This window comes from Schistocerca serialis, unplaced genomic scaffold (genome assembly GCF_023864345.2).
Source record: "Schistocerca serialis cubense isolate TAMUIC-IGC-003099 unplaced genomic scaffold, iqSchSeri2.2 HiC_scaffold_1353, whole genome shotgun sequence".
NCBI classification, from domain to species: domain Eukaryota; kingdom Metazoa; phylum Arthropoda; class Insecta; order Orthoptera; family Acrididae; genus Schistocerca; species Schistocerca serialis.
This window is the reverse complement of record NW_026047573.1, coordinates 11,762,893-11,778,376: the sequence shown is the minus strand read 5'-3', so window position 1 is coordinate 11,778,376 and position 15,484 is coordinate 11,762,893.

Genomic DNA, 15,484 nt, shown 5'->3' with positions numbered 1-15,484 from the left:
TGTTCTTCTTCCTATGAGCGCCAATTTGCTGTTTTTTCTGCATTCCACAGCACTATGCACTGAACGCTTTTTTTAATGCAATGTTTTGGTTTCTGTTGCCGACTGTCAAATGTTTTTGCCAAAGATCGAATATTACTGCCAAACTTACGAGTGTAACTATCGAAGTATCAGTGGTCTGTTCGTGTATGCATTTGTGTGTGCGCTTGTGTGTGTGTGTGTGTGTGTGTGTGTGTGTGTGTGTGTTTTGGTGTCATATTATTTTATTTTATTGTATTTAATTATTTATTTTTGTTTATGTCCTGTGTATGTGTGTGTGTGTTTTGGTGTGATATATATATATATATATATATATTTGTGCTGTGTATGTGTGTCTGTCTGTATTTTGGTGTTATGCAATTTTTTTTTTTTTTTTTTTTTTTTGGGAAGGTGTGTGTGTGTGTGTGTGTGTGTGTGTGTGTGTGTGTATTTTGGTGTTATATACTTTTTTTTATGTCATCATTTCCTTTATTAAGTGTAGTAAGGAGCCTGTGCTGATGTGTGTTTGTTCATTTATCACATGTTTGTTTTCTGCTATGGCTTTCTGGATGTGGAAGTTCTCTTGCATTTGTATAAGATGTTTGTCATGGTTGCTTATTCTCATTATTTTCATTTCTTGTTCCATGTTTGTAGGATGATGGTTGTAGTGTTTTAAATGCTCTGCAAATGTGGAATGGTTTGTTTCATACTTCCAACATCTGATATGTTCTTTGTACCTTGTTTCAAAATTCCTGCATGTCATGCCTATGTATACTGCATCACAACTTTGACATTCAAGTTTATATATTCCTGATTGTTGGAATTTGTCCCTCTTGGTAGCTGGCTGGCTTAGGTGTGATTGAAGGGTTTGCCCAGGCTTATATGCTATTTTGAAGCCCTGTCTCTTTAGGATGTTTGCAACTCTGTGTGTTAGTTTATGTGTGTAGGTCTTGGTGTACCATCTGGTTCTTTCCTTCAATCACACCTAAGCCAGCCAGCTACCAAGAGGGACAAATTCCAACAATCAGGAATATATAAACTTGAATGTCAAAGTTGTGATGCAGTATACATAGGCATGACATGCAGGAATTTTGAAACAAGGTACAAAGAACATATCAGATGTTGGAAGTATGAAACAAACCATTCCACATTTGCAGAGCATTTAAAACACTACAACCATCATCCTACAAACATGGAACAAGAAATGAAAATAATGAGAATAAGCAACCATGACAAACATCTTATACAAATGCAAGAGAACTTCCACATCCAGAAAGCCATAGCAGAAAACAAACATGTGATAAATGAACAAACACACATCAGCACAGGCTCCTTACTACACTACATAAAGGAAATGATGACATAAAAAAAAGTATATAACACCAAAATACACACACACACACACACAAACCCTCCCAAAAAAAAAAAATAAAAAAAATTGCATAACACCAAAATACAGACAGACACACATACACAGCACAAATATATATATATATATATATATATATATATATATATATATATATATATATATATATATATATATATATATATATCACACCAAAACACACACACACATACACAGGACATAAACAAAAATAAATAATTAAATACAATAAAATAAAATAAAATAATATGACACCAAAAAACACACACACACACACACACACACACACACACACACACACACACAAGCGCACACACAAATGCATACACGAACAGACCACTGATACTTCGATAGTTACACTCGTAAGTTTGGCAGTAATATTCGATCTTTGGCAAAAACATTTGACAGTCGGCAACAGAAACCAAAACATTGCATTAAAAAAAGCGTTCAGTGCATAGAGCTGTGGAATGCAGAAAGAACAGCAAATTGGCGCTCATAGGAAGAAGAACAAGCCCAAAAATGCAACAGGAGCGTAATATGTAAGAAACTGTCTACGCAACCTGTAAGTACAGTTCAAAACATTACTACTTAATAGGAAATACCAAACACCAGAACTGTTTATAACCTATAGGCACAGTGACAAAAAATGTAAATAAAATAGCTAACATAGGTACATATTACAGGCAACTGATGATGCCTTGCAGAAAATAAAGGCGAAACGCGTATGGCACTAAAATTGTGTTTTATTCAGTTGCTGTCAGACGGTCCATAAGTGAAAATCATCAACATACCGTAGTATTTTCTTTTGGGATACGAGTATCTCCACTCCGTTGCACTATTCCTTCTTTACTGCATCCCTCGCTCCCTCAGATTGACGAATTAACACAGATATTGCGTCGCTATGAATTACTATGGGTTCTATGACTTCTCCTTCTATATCGAGATACGTTTCTATGGAAACGACAGGTTTTTCTTTCGGGATACGAGTATCTCCTTTCCGATGCGCTATTCCTTCTTTACTGCATCCCTGGCTCCCTCACATTGACGAATTAACACAGATATTGTGACGCTATGGTATAATATGTGTTCTATGACTTCTCCTTCTAAATCGAGTAACGTTTCCATGGAAACGACAGGATTTTCTTTTGGGATACGTCTATCTCCTTTCCTATGCACTAGTCCTTCATTACTGCATCCCTGGCTCCCTCACATTCACGAATAAACACAGTAATTGCGACTCCATGCAATACTATGTGTTCTATGATTTCTCCTTCTAAATCGAGTAACGTTTCTAAGGAAACGACAGGATTTTCTCATGGGATACGAGTATCTCCTTTCCGATGAACTATTCCCTCTTTACTGCATCCCTCGCTCCTTCACATTGCTGAATTAACATAGAATTTGCGTCGCTATGAAATACTATGGGTTCTATGATTTCTCCTTAAAAATCCATCACATTGACGAATTAACACAGAAATTGCGACGCTATGGAATACTATGTGCTCTATGACATCTCCTTCTAAATCGAATATCGATTCTATGGAAAGGACAGGATTTTCTTATTGGATCCGAGTTTCTCCTTTCCGATGCACTATTCCTTCTTTATTGCATCCCTCGCACCATCACATTGGCGAATTAACACAGAGATTGCGTCCCTATGAAATACTATGGGTTCTATAACTTCTCTTTCTAAATCGAGTAACGTTTCTATTGAAAAGACAGGATTTTCTTATGGGATACGAGTATCTCCTTTCCGATGCACTATTCCCTCGTTACTGCATCTCGCGCTCACTCACATTGACGAATTAACACAGAAATTGCGTCGCTATGAAATACTATGGGTTCCATGACTTCTCATTCTAAATCGAGTAACGTTTCTATGGAAACGACAGGATTTTCTTTTATGTTACGAGTACCTCCTTTCCGATGCACTATTAGTTCTTTACTGCATCCCTCGCTCCCTCACATTGACGAATAAGCAGAGAAATTGCGTCGCCATGTCATACTATGGGTTCTATAACTTCTCCTTCTAAATCGTGTAACAATTCTATGGAACCGACAGGATTTCGTTTCGTGATACAACTATCTCCTTTCCGATGCACTATTCCTTCTTTACTTCATCCCTCGCTCCCTCACATTCACGAATTAACACAGAAATTGCGACTCCATGGAATACTATGTGTTCTATGACTTCTCCTTCTAAATCGAGTAACGTTTCTAAGGAAACGACAGGATTGTCTTATGGGATACGAGAATCTCCTTTCCGATGCACTATTCCCTCTTAACTGTATCCCTTGCTCCCTCACATTGACAAATTAACTCAGAAATTGCGTCGCTCTAAAATACCATTGGTTCTATGACATCTCCTTCTAAATCGAGTAACGTGTCAATGGAAACCAAAGGATTTTCTTTTGACATCTTCAATTTTTTGGTCCTGTCCTCCTCATTTGCGCGTAATACTACGGTATGTTGATGATATTCACTTATGGACCGTCTGACAGCAACTGAATAAAACACAATTTTAGTGCCATACGCGTTTCGCCTTTATTTTCTGCAAGGCATCATCAGTGGCCTGTAATATGTACATATGTTAGCTATTTTATTTACATTTTTTGTCACTGTGCCTGTAGGTTATAAACAGTTCTGGTGGTTGGTATTTCCTATTAAGTAGTAATGTTTTGAACTGTACTTACAGGTTGCGTAGACAGTTTCTTACATATTACGCTCCTGTTGCATTTTTGGTCTTGTTCTTCTTCCTATGTGCGCCAATTTGCTGTTTTTTCTGCATTCCACAGCACTATGCACTGAACGCTTTTTTTAATGCAATGTTTTGGTTTCTGTTGCCGACTGTCAAATGTTTTTGCCAAAGATCGAATATTACTGCCAAACTTACGAGTGTAACTATCGAAGTATCAGTGGTCTGTTCGTGTATGCATTTGTGTGTGCGCTTGTGTGTGTGTGTGTGTGTGTGTGTGTGTGTGTGTTTTGGTGTCATATTATTTTATTTTATTGTATTTAATTATTTATTTTTGTTTATGTCCTGTGTATGTGTGTGTGTGTTTTGGTGTGATATATATATATATATATTTGTGCTGTGTATGTGTGTCTGTCTGTGTTTTGGTGTTATGCAATTTTTTTTTTTTTTTTTTTTTTTTGGGAGGGTGTGTGTGTGTGTGTGTGTGTGTGTGTGTGTGTGTGTGTATTTTGGTGTTATATACTTTTTTATGTCATCATTTCCTTTATTAAGTGTAGTAAGGAGCCTGTGCTGATGTGTGTTTGTTCATTTATCACATGTTTGTTTTCTGCTATGGCTTTCTGGATGTGGAAGTTCTCTTGCATTTGTATAAGATGTTTGTCATGGTTGCTTATTCTCATTATTTTCATTTCTTGTTCCATGTTTGTAGGATGATGGTTGTAGTGTTTTAAATGCTCTGCAAATGTGGAATGGTTTGTTTCATACTTCCAACATCTGATATGTTCTTTGTACCTTGTTTCAAAATTCCTGCATGTCATGCCTATGTATACTGCATCACGACTTTGACATTCAAGTTTATATATTCCTGATTGTTGGAATTTGTCCCTCTTGGTAGCTGGCTGGCTTAGGTGTGATTGAAGGGTTTGCCCAGGCTTATATGCTATTTTGAAGCCCTGTCTCTTTAGGATGTTTGCAACTCTGTGTGTTAGTTTATGTGTGTAGGTCTTGGTGTACCATCTGGTTCTTTTCTGTGTGGTGTTGTCATTGTGTGTGTTTGTTGAGTGTGTTTGTTAGTTTTCAGTTTGTGAGTTCTTTTGTATTGTGGAAATGTTGTGTTTGTTTTTTATTTGTGTTTTTATTTTTTGATTGAGCCTGTGTACCACATGTGTGTCACACCCGTTGTTCCTAGCTATTTGTATGATCGTGTTCATTTCTTGTTCATAGTTTCTCTTACTGAGTGGGATTCTGTTTAATCTATGTAACATGTTTGGTAGACGAGCCAAGTGAAAAAATAGATGAACTCCATTCAGAAATAACCAAAGCTCATAAGAACATAAAATTCACACTTGAAAAAGAAAAAGAAAATCAAATAAATTTTCTTGACATTACAATTAAAAAAGAAAATGGAAAACATACATTTAACATCTTTAGAAAACCAACAGCCACGGACACAATAATACATTCCACATCCAACCACCCCCAAAGCCAGAAATTTGCAGCACTAAGGCACATGTTACATAGATTAAAGGAAATGATGACATAAAAAAAAGTATATAACACCAAAATACAGACAGACACACATACACAGCACAAATATATATATATATATATATATATATATATATATATATATATATATATATATATCACACCAAAACACACACACACATACACAGGACATAAACAAAAATAAATAATTAAATACAATAAAATAAAATAAAATAATATGACACCAAAAAACACACACACACACACACACACACACACACACACAAGCGCACACACAAATGCATACACGAACAGACCACTGATACTTCGATAGTTACACTCTTAAGTTTGGCAGTAATATTCGATCTTTGGCAAAAACATTTGACAGTCGGCAACAGAAACCAAAACATTGCATTAAAAAAAGCGTTCAGTGCATAGAGCTGTGGAATGCAGAAAGAACAGCAAATTGGCGCTCATAGGAAGAAGAACAAGCCCAAAAATGCAACAGGAGCGTAATATGTAAGAAACTGTCTACGCAACCTGTAAGTACAGTTCAAAACATTACTACTTAATAGGAAATACCAACCACCAGAACTGTTTATAACCTATAGGCACAGTGACAAAAAATGTAAATAAAATAGCTAACATATGTACATATTACAGGCCACTGATGATGCCTTGCAGAAAATAAAGGCGAAACGCGTATGGCACTAAAATTGTGTTTTATTCAGTTGCTGTCAGACGGTCCATAAGTGAAAATCATCAACATACCGTAGTATTTTCTTTTGGGATACGAGTATCTCCACTCCGTTGCACTATTCCTTCTTTACTGCATCCCTCGCTCCCTCAGATTGACGAATTAACACAGATATTGCGTCGCTATGAATTACTATGGGTTCTATGACTTCTCCTTCTATATCGAGATACGTTTCTATGGAAACGACAGGTTTTTCTTTCGGGATACGAGTATCTCCTTTCCGATGCGCTATTCCTTCTTTACTGCATCCCTGGCTCCCTCACATTGACGAATTAACACAGATATTGTGACGCTATGGTACAATATGTGTTCTATGACTTCTCCTTCTAAATCGAGTAACGTTTCCATGGAAACGACAGGATTTTCTTTTGGGATACGTCTATCTCCTTTCCTATGCACTAGTCCTTCTTTACTGCATCCCTGGCTCCCTCACATTCACGAATAAACACAGTAATTGCGACTCCATGCAATACTATGTGTTCTATGACTTCTCCTTCTAAATCGAGTAACGTTTCTAAGGAAACGACAGGATTTTCTCATGGGATACGAGTATCTCCTTTCCGATGAACTATACCCTCTTTACTGCATCCCTCGCTCATTCACATTGTTGAATTAACATAGAATTTGCGTCGCTATGAAATACTATGGGTTCTATGATTTCTCCTTAAAAATCGAGTTACGTTTCTATGGAAACGACAGAATTTTCTTTTGGGATACGAGTATCTCCTTTCCGATGCACTATTCCTCCTCTACGGCATCCCTCGATCCCTCACATTCACGAATTAACACTAAAATTGCGTCGCTATGAAATACTATGTGTTCTATAACTGCTCCTTCTAAATCGAGTAACGTTTCTATTGAAACGACAGGTTATTCTTTTGGGATACGAGTATCTCCTTTCCGATGCACTATACCTTCTTTACTGCATCCCTCGCTCCCTCACACTGACGAATTAACAATGAAATTGCGTCTCTATGAAATACTATGGGTTCTATGGCTTCTCCTTCTAAATCGAGTAACGTTTCTATGGAAACGACAGGATTTTCTTTTGGGATACGACTATCTCCTTTCCGATGCACTATTCCTTCCTGACTCCATCCCTGTCTCCATCACATTGACGAATTAACACAGAAATTGCGACGCTATGGAATACTATGTGCTCTATGACATCTCCTTCTAAATCGAATATCGATTGTATGGAAAGGACAGGATTTTCTTATTGGATCCGAGTTTCTCCTTTCCGATGCACTATTCCTTCTTTATTGCATCCCTCGCACCATCACATTGGCGAATTAACACAGAGATTGCGTCCCTATGAAATACTATGGGTGCTATAACTTCTCTTTCTAAATCGAGTAACGTTTCTATTGAAAAGACAGGATTTTCTTATGGGATACGAGTATCTCCTTTCCGATGCACTATTCCCTCGTTACTGCATCTCGCGCTCACTCACATTGACGAATTAACACAGAAATTGCGTCGCTATGAAATACTATGGGTTCCATGACTTCTCATTCCAAATCGAGTAACGTTTCTATGGAAACGACAGGATTTTCTTTTATGTTTACGAGTACCTCCTTTCCGATGCACTATTAGTTCTTTACTGCATCCCTCGCTCCCTCACATTGACGAATAAGCAGAGAAATTGCGTCGCCATGTCATACTATGGGTTCTATAACTTCTCCTTCTAAATCGTGTAACAATTCTATGGAACCGACAGGATTTCGTTTCGGGATACAACTATCTCCTTTCCGATGCACTATTCCTTCTTTACTTCATCCCTCGCTCCCTCACATTGATGAATTAACACAGAAATTGCCTCTCTAGGAATTACTACGGGTTCTATGACATCTCCTTCTAAATCGAGTAACGTTTCCATGGAGACGACTGGATTTTCTTTTGGGATACGAGTATCTCCTTTCCGATGCACTATTCCTTCTTTACTGCATCCCTCGCTCCCTCACATTGACGAATTAACACAGTTAAACTGTCGCTATGAAATACTATGGGTTCTGTGATTTCTCCCTCTAAATCGAGTAACGTTTCCATGGTAACGACAGGATTTTCTTTTGGGATACGAGTATCTCCTTTCCGATGCACTATTCCTTCTTTACTGCATCCCTCGCTCCTTCACATTGTTGAATTAACATAGATTTTGCGTCGCTATGAAATACTATGGGCTCCTTGATTTCTCCTTAAAAATCGAGTTACGTTTCTATGGAAACGACAGAATTTTCTTTTGGGATACGAGTATCTCCTATCCGATGCACTATTCCTCCTCTACTGCATCCCTCGACCCCTCACATTCACGAATTAACACTGAAATTGCGTCGCTATGAAATACTATGGGTTCTATTACTTCTCTATCTAAATCGAGTAACGTTTCTATTGAAACGACAGAATTTTCTTTTGGGATACGAGTATCTCTTTTCCGATGCACTATTCCCTCTTTACTGCATCTCTCGCTCACTCACATTGACGAATTAATACAGAAATTGCGTAGCTATGAAATACTATGTGTTCCATGACTTCTCCTTCTAAATCGAGTAACGTTTCTATGGAAACGACAGGATTTTCTTTTGGTATACTGGTATACGAGAATCTCCTTTCCGATGCACTATTCCCTCTTTACTGCATCTCTCGCTCCCACACATTGACGAATTAACACAGAAATTGCGTCGCAATGAAATACTATGTGTTCCATGACTTCTCCTTCTAAATCGAGTAACGTTTCTATGGGAACGACAGGATTTTCTTTTATGATACGACTACCTCCTCTCCGATGCAATATTAGTTCTTTACTGCATCCCTCGCTCCCTCACATTGACGAATAAGCTGAGAAATTGCGTCGCCATGTAATACTATGGGTTCTATAACTTCTCCTTCTAAATCGAGTAACAATTCTATGGAAACGACAGGATTTCGTTTCGGGATACAACTATCTCCTTTCCGACGCACTATTCCTTCTTTACTTCATCTCTCGCTCCCTCACATTGACGAATTAACACAGATATTGCCTCTCTAGGAATTACTACGGGTTCTATGACTTTTCCTTCTAAATCGAGTAACGTTTCCATGGAGACGACTGGATTTTCTTTTGGGATACGAGTATCTACTTTCCGATGCACTATTCCTTCTTTACTGCCTCCCTCGCTCCCTCACATTGACGAATTAATACAGAAATTGAGTCGCTATGAAATACTATGGGTTCTATGATTTCTCCCCCTAAATCGAGTAACGTTTCTATGGTAACGACAGGATTTTCTTTTGGGATACGAGTATCTCCTTTCCGATGCACTATTCCTTCGTTAATGCATCCCTCGCTACCTCACATTGCCGAATTAACACAGAAATTGCGTCGCTATGAAATACTATGTGTTCTATCACTTCTCCTTCTAAATCGAGCAACATTCCTATGGAAACGATAAGATTATCTTTTGGGATACGTCTATCTCCTTTCCGATGCACTAGTCCTTCTTTACTGTATCCCTGGCTCCCTCACATTCCCGAAATAACACAGAAATTGCGACTCCACTGAATACTACGTGTTCTATGGCTTCTCCTTCTAAATCGAGTAACGTTTCTAAGGAAACGACAGGATTTTCTTATGGGATACGAGAATCTCCCTTCCGATGCACTATTCCCTCTTAACTGTATCCCTTGCTCCCTCACATTGACAAATTAACTCAGAAATTGTGTCGCTCTGAAATACCATTGGTTCTATGACATCTCCCTCTAAATCGAGTAACGTTTCAACGGAAACAAAAGGATTTTCTTTTGGGATACGAGTATCTCCACTCCGCTGCACTATTCCTTCTTTACTGCATACCTCGCTCCCTCAGACTGACGAATTAACACAGAAATGGCGTCGCTATGAAATACTATGTATTCTATGACTTCTCCTTCTAAATCGAGTAACGTTTCTATTGAAACAACAGGTTATTCATTGGTATACGAGTCTCTCCTTTCCGATGCACTATACCTTCTTTACTGCATCCCTAGCTCCCTCACATTGACGAATAAACAATGAAATTGCGTCTCTATGAAATACTATGGGATCTATGACTTCTCCTTCTAAATCGAGTAACGTTTCTATGGAAACCACAGAATTTTCTTTTGGGATACGAGTATCTCCTTTCCGATGCACTATTCCTCCTCTACTGCATCCCTCGATCCCTCACATTAACGAGTTAACAATGAAATTGCGTCCCTATGAAATACTATGTGTTCTATGCCTTCTCCTTCTAAATCGAGTAACGTTTCTATGGAAGCGACAAGATTTTACTTTGAGATACGAGTATCTCCTTACCGATGCACTATTCCAACTTTACTGATTGCCTCGTTCCCTAACATTGACGAATAAGCACAAAAAAAGCGTCGCTATGAAATCGTATGGATTCTATGACTTCTCCTTCTAAATCGAGTAACGTCTCTATGGAAACGACAAGATTTTCCATGGGATACGACTATCTCCTTTCCGATGCACTATTCCTTCCTTACTCCATCCCTGGCTCCATCACATTGACGAATTAACACAGAAATTGCGACGCTATGGAATACTACGTGCTCTATGACTTCTCCATCTAAATCGAATATCGATTCTATGGAAAGGACAGGATTTGCTTATCGGATCCGAGTACCTCCTTTCCGATGGACTATCCATTCTTTATTGCATTCCTCGCTAGCTCACATTGACGAATTAACACAGAGATTGCGTCGCTACGAAATACTATGGGTTCTATAACTTCCCTTTCTAAATCGAGTAACGTTTCTATTGAAACGACAGGATTTTCTTTTGGGATACGAGTATCTCCTTTCCGATGCACTATTCCCTCTTTGCTGCATCCCTCGCTTACTCACATTGACGAATTAACACAGAAATTGCGTCCCTATGAAATACTATGTGTTCCATGACTTCTCCTTCTAAATTGAGTAACGTTTCTATGGAAACGACAGGATTTTCTTTTATGTTACAAGTACCTCCTTTCCGATGCACAATTAGTTCCTTACTGCATCCCTCGCTCCCTCACATTGACGAATAAGCAGAGAAATTGCGTCGCCATGTAATACTATGGGTTCTATAACTTCTCCTTCAAAAACGAGAAACAATTCTATCTAAACGACAGGATTTCGTTTCGGGATACAACTATCTCCTTCCCGATGCACTATTCATTCTTTACTTCATCCCTCGCTCCCTCACATTGACGAATTAACACAGAAATTGCGTCGCTATGAAATACTATGGGTTCTATGACATATCCTTCCAAATCGAGTAACGTTTCTATGGTAACGACAGGATTTTCTTTTGGGATACGTCTATCTCCTTTCCGATGCACTAGTCCTTCTTTACTGCATCCTTGGCTCCCTCACATTCACGAATTAACACAGAAATTGCGACTCCATGGAATACTATGTGTTCTATGACTTCTCCTTCTAAATCGAGTAACGTTTCTAAGGAAACGACAGGAATTTCTTTTGGGATACGTCTATCTCCTCTCCGATGCACTAGTCCTTCTTCACTGCATCATTCGCTCCCTCAGATTGACGAATTATCACAGATATTGCGTCGCTATGAATTACTATGGGTTCTATGACTTCTCCTTCTATATCGAGAAACGTTTCTATGGAAACGACAGGTTTTTCTTTCGGGATACGTGTATCTCCTTTCAGATGCGCTATTCCTTCTTTACTGCATCCCTGGCTCCCTCACATTGACGAATTAACACAGGTATTGTGACGCTATGGTAAAATATGTGTTCTATGACTTCTCCATCTAAATCGAGTAACGTTTCTATGGAAACGACTGGATTTTCGTTTGGGATACGAGTATCTCCTTTCCGATGCACTATTCCTTCTATCCTGCATCACACGCTCCCTCACATTGACGAATTAACACAGAAATTGCGTCGCTATGAAATACTATGTGTTCTATGACTTCTCCTTCTAAATCGAGTAACGTTTCTATGGAAACGACAGGATTTTCGTTTTGGATACGAGTATCTCCTTTCCGATGCATTATTACCTCTATCCTGCAGCCCTCGCTCTCTCACTTTGACGAATTAACACAGAAATTGCGTCAGTATGAAATACTATGGGTTCTATGACTTGTCCTTAAAAATCGAGTCACGTTTCTATCGAAACGACAGAATTTGCTGTTGGGATACGAGTATGTCCTTTCCGATGCACCATTCCTCCTCTACTGCATCCCTCGATCCCTCACATTCACGAATTAACACTGAAATTGCGTCGCTATGAAATACTATGTGTTCTATAACTGCTCCTTCTAAATCGAGTAACGTTTCTAATGAAACGACAGGTTATTCACTTGGGATACGAGTATCTCCTTTCCGATGCACTATTCCTTCTTTAATGATTCCCTCGCTACCTCACATTGACGAATTAACACAGAAATTGCGTCGCTATGAAATACTATGGGTTCTATGACTTCTCCTTCCAAATCGAGTAACGTTCCTATGCAAACGACAGGATTATCTTTTGGGATACGTCGATCTCCTTTCCGATGCACTAGTCTTTCTTTACTGCATCCCTGGCCCCCTCACATTCACGAATTAACACAGAAATTGCGACTCCATGGAGTACTATGTGTTCTATGACTTCTCCTTCTAAATCGAGTAACGTTTCTAACGAAACGACAGGATTTTCTTATGGGATACGAGAATCTCCTTTCCGATGCACTATTCCCTCTTAACTGTATCCCTTGCTCCCTCACATTGACAAATTAACTCAGAAATTGCGTCGCTCTTAAATACCATTGGTTCTAGGCCATCTCCTTCTAAATCGAGTAACGTTTCAATGGAAACAAATGGATTTTCTTTTGGAATACGAGTATCTCCACTACGCTGCACTATTCCTTCTTTACTGCATCATTCGCTCCCTCAGATTGACGAATTAACACATATAATGCGTCGCTATGAATTACTATGGGTTCTATGACTTCTCCTTCTATATCGAGAAACGTTTCTATGGAAACGACAGGTTTTTCTTTCGGGATACGTGTATCTCCTTTCCGATGCACTAGTCCTTCTTTACTGCATCCTTAGCTCCCTCACATTCACGAATTAACACAGAAATTGCGACTCCATGGAATACTATGTGTTCTATGACTTCTCCTTCTAAATCGAGTAATGTTTCTAAGGAAACGACAGGATTTTCTTTTGGGATACGTCTATCTCCTTTCCGATGCACTAGTCCTTCTTCACTGCATCATTCGCTCCCTCAGATTGACGAATTAACACAGATATTGCGTCGCTATGAATTACTATGGGTTCTATGACTTCTCCTTCTATATCGAGAAACGTTTCTATGGAAACGACATGTTTTTCTTTCGGGATACGTGTATCTCCTTTCCGATGCGCTATTCCTTCTTTACTGCATCCCTGGCTCCCTCACATTGATGAATTAACACAGGTATTGTGACGCTATGGTAAAATATGTGTTCTAAGACTTCTCCATCTAAATCGAGTAACGTTTCTATGGAAACGACAGGATTTTCTTTTGGGATACGAGTATCTCCTTTCCGATGGACTATTCCTTCTTTACTGCATCCCTCGCACCCTCACATTGACGAATGAACACAGAAATTGCGTCGCTATGAAATACTATGGGTTCCATGACTTCTCCTTTTACATCGAGCAACGTTTCTATGGAAACGACAGGATTACCTTTTGGGATACGAGTATCACCTTTCCGATGCACTAATAGTTCTTTACTGCATCCCTCGCTTCCTCACATTGATGAATAAGCACAGAAATTGCGCGCTGTGAAATACTATGTGTTCTATAAATTGTCCTTTCAAATCGAGTAACGTTTCTATGGAAACGACAGGATTTTCTTTTGGGATACGTGTAAATCCTTTCCGATGCACTATTCCTTCTTTACTGCATCCCTCGCTCCCTCACATTGACGAATTAACGCGGAAATTGCGTCGCTATGAAATACTATGGGTTCTATGACTTCTCCTTCTAAATCGAGTAACGTTTCTATGGAAACGACAGGATTTCCTTTTGGGATACGAGTATCTCCTTTCCGATGGACTATTCCTTCTTTACTGCATCCCTCGCTCCCTCACATTGACGAATTAACACAGAAATTGCGTCGCTATGAAAAACTATTGGTTCTAGAACACCTCCGTCTAAATCGAGTAACGTTTCAATGGAAACGACAGGATACCCTTTTGGGATACGAGTATCTCCTTTCCGATGCACTACTAATTCTTTAATGCACACCTCGCTCCCTCCCATTGAAGAATAAGCACAGAAATCGCGTCGCTGTGAAATACTATGGGTTCTTTAACTTCTCCTTTCAAATCGAGATACGTATCTATGGAAACGACAGGATTTTCTTTTGGGATTGGAGTCTCTCCTTTCCGATGCACAATTCCGTCTTTACTGCGCCCCTCGCTCCCTCACATTGTCGAATTAACACAGAAATTGCGTCGCTATGAAATACTATGTGTTCAATGACTTCTCCTTCTTAATCGAGTAACGTTTCAATGGAAACGACAGGATTTTCTTTTGAGGTACGAGTATCTCCTTTCCGTTGCACAATTCCTTCTTTACTGCATCCCTCGCTCCCTCACATTGACGAATTAACACAGAAATTGAGTCGCTATGAAATACTATGGGTTCCATGACTTCTACTTTTACATCGAGTAACGTTTCTATGGAAACGACAGGATTATCTTTTGGGATGCGAGTATCTCCTTTCCGATGCACTATTAGTTCTTTACTGCATCCCTCGCTTCCTCACATTGATGAATAAGCACAGAAATTTCGCGCTGTGAAATACTATGTGTTCTATAAATTGTCCTTTCAAATCGTGTAACGTTTTTATGGAAACGACAGGATTTTCTTTTGGGATACGTGTATCTCCTTTCCGATGCACTATTCCTTCTTTACTGCATCCCTCGCTCCCTCACATTGACGAATTAACGCGGAAATTGCGTCGCTATGAAATACTATAGGTTCTATGACTTCTCCTCCTAAATCGAGTAACATTTCTATGGAAACGACAGGATTTTCTTTTGGGATACGAGTATCTCCTTTCCGATGGACTATTCCTTCTTTACTGCATCCCTCGCACCCTCACATTGACGAATGAACACAGAAATTACGTCGCTATG